At 43.4% G+C, this 2,894-nt stretch overlaps 1 non-coding gene across 1 annotated transcript; it reads right to left on the reverse strand.

The window, feature by feature from the left end:
• Positions 1-496: 496 nt before the first annotated feature.
• LOC112745735 (small nucleolar RNA R71) lies at positions 497-604 on the reverse strand. The gene has a single exon (XR_003173648.1). It is a non-coding gene; the product is annotated as a small nucleolar RNA R71 (small nucleolar RNA).
• Positions 605-2,894: the final 2,290 nt, after the last annotated feature.

The following is a 2,894-nucleotide window of genomic DNA, read 5'->3' on the forward strand; positions in this document are numbered from 1 at the left end:
ATCCAGAACCTGAAAGGACTCTGAAGAGAAAACTAAGAGAAGCTAAATTACAACAATCCAGAGACAACCTTATTGAAAATTTCGAACAAGTAAAGGAGATGGTAGCCGAACCCAACAAAAATAATGCAAGGAGGATGCTTCGTGACTTTACTGCACCTAATTCCAATTTACATGGAAGAAGCATCTCCATTCCTGCCATTGGAGCAAACAACTTTGAGCTGAAACCTCAGCTAGTTTCTCTGATGCAGCAGAACTGTAAGTTTCATGGACTTCCATCTGAGATCCTTTTCAGTTCTTAACTGAATTCTTGCAGATCTGTGATACTGTTAAGACTAATGGAGTAGATCCTGAAGTCTACAGGCTCATGCTTTTCCCTTTTGCTGTAAGAGACAGAGCTAGAGTGTGGTTGGACTCTCAACCCAAAGATAGCCTGAACTCTTGGGATAAGCTGGTCACGGCTTTCTTAGCCAAGTTCTTTCCTCCTCAAAAGCTGAGCAAGCTTAGAGTGGATGTTCAAACCTTCAAACAAAAAGATGGTGAATCCCTCTATGAAGCTTGGGAAAGATACAAACAGTTGACCAAAAAGTGTCCCTCTGACATGCTTTCAGAATGGACCATCCTGGATATATTCTATGATGGTTTGTCTGAGTTATCAAAGATGTCATTGGACTCTTCTGCAGGTGGATCCATTCACCTAAAGAAAACGCCTGTAGAAGCTCAAGAACTCATTGACATGGTTGCAAATAACCAGTTCATGTACACTTCTGAAAGGAATCCTGTGAATAATGGGACGCCTATGAAGAAGGGAGTTCTTGAAATTGATACTCTGAATGCCATATTGGCTCAGAACAAAATATTGACTCAGCAAGTCAATATGATTTCTCAGAGTCTGAATGGAGTGCAAGTTGCATCCAACAGTACTCAAGAGGCTTCTTATGAAAAAGAAGCTTATGATCCTGAAAACCCTGCAATAGCAGAGGTGCATTACTTAGGTGAACCTTATGGAAACACCTATAATCCATCATGGAGAAATCATCCAAATCTCTCATGGAAGGATCAAAGGCCTCAACAAGGCTTTAATAATGGTGGAAGAAACAGGTTTAACAATAATAAACCTTTTCCATCATCCACTCAGCAACAGACAGAGAACTCTGAACAAAATACTTCTAATTTAGCAAACTTAGTCTCTGATCTATCTAAGGCCACTGTAAGTTTCATGAATGAAACAAGGTCTTCCATTAGAAATTTGGAAGCACAAGTGGGCCAGCTGAGTAAAAGGATCACTGAAATCCCTCCTAGTACTCTCCCAAGCAATACAGAAGAGAATCCAAAAGGAGAGTGCAAGACCATTGACATAAGCACCATGGCCGAACCTGTAAGGGAAGGAGAGGACGTGAATCCCAAGGAGGAAGACCTCCTGGGACGTCCAGTGATCAATAAGGAGCTTCCCTCTGAGGAACCAAAGGACTCTGAGGTTCATCTAGAGACCATAGAGATTCCATTGAACCTCCTTATGCCATTCATGAGCTCTGATGAGTATTCCTCTTCTGAAGAGAATGAGGATGTTACTGAAGAGCAAGCTGCCAAGTTCCTTGGTGCAATCATGAAGCTAAATGCCAAATTATTTGGTATTGAAACTTGGGAAGATGAACCTCCCTTGTTCACCAATGAACTAAGTGATCTGGATCAACTGACATTGCCTCAGAAGAGACAGGATCCTGGAAAGTTCATAATACCTTGTACCATAGGCACCATGATCTTTAAGGCTCTGTGTGACCTTGGTTCAGGAATAAACCTCATGCCCCTCTCTGTAATAGAGAAACTGGGAATCTATGGGGTGCAAGCTGCTAAAATCTCATTAGAGATGGCAGACAATTCAAGAAAACAGGCTTATGGACAAGTAGAGGACGTGTTAGTAAAGGTTAAAGGCCTTTACATCCCTGCTGATTTCATAGTCCTGGATACTGGAAAGGAAGAGGATGAATCCATCATCCTAGGAAGACCTTTCCTAGCCACAGCAAGAGGTGTGATTGATGTGGACAGAGGAGAATTGATCCTTCAATTAAATAAGGGCAACCTTGTGTTTACAACTCAAGGATCTCTCTCTGCATCCATGGAGAGGAAGCAGAAAAAGCTTTTCTCAAAGCAGAATCAACCAAAGCCCCCACAGTCAAACTCTAAGTTTGGTGTTGGGAGGCCACAACCAAACTCTAAGTTTGGTGTTGAACTCCCACATCCAAACTCTAAGTTTGGTGTTAGAGAGTCTCAACAATGCTCTGAACATCTGTGAGGCTCCATGAGAGCCCACTGTCAAGCTATTGACATTAAAGAAGCGCTTGTTGGGAGGCAACCCAATTTTTATTTATCTAACTATATTTTTCTTAGTTATATGTCTTTATAGGTTCATGATCATGAGGAGTCACAAAATGAATATAAAAATTGAAAACGGAATCAAAAACAGCAGAAGAAAAATCACACCCTGGAGGAAGCATCTGCCTGGCGTTCAACGCCAGAACAGAGCATGGTTCTGGCGCTGAACGCCCAAAATGGGCAGTATCTGGGCGCTGAACGCCCAAAAAGGGCAGCATCTGGGCACTGAACGCCAGAATTGCACCCTGGAGAGGAGCTGGCGCTGAACGCCCAGAACAAGCATGGTTCTGGCGTTCAACGCCAGAAATGAGCAACAAATGGGCGTTGAACGCCCAAAATGGGCACCAACCTGGCGCTGAACGCCCAGAGTTGTGTGCAAGGGCATTTTACATGCCTAATTAGGTGCAAGGTTGTAAATCCTTGAACACCTCAGGATCTGTAGACCCCACAGGATCACCTCAGGATCTGTGGACCCCACAGGATGCCCACCTACCTCCACTCACTTCTTCTCACCCCTCTTTCAC

Source organism: Arachis hypogaea, chromosome 14 (genome assembly GCF_003086295.3).
Source record: "Arachis hypogaea cultivar Tifrunner chromosome 14, arahy.Tifrunner.gnm2.J5K5, whole genome shotgun sequence".
NCBI lineage: Eukaryota > Viridiplantae > Streptophyta > Magnoliopsida > Fabales > Fabaceae > Arachis > Arachis hypogaea.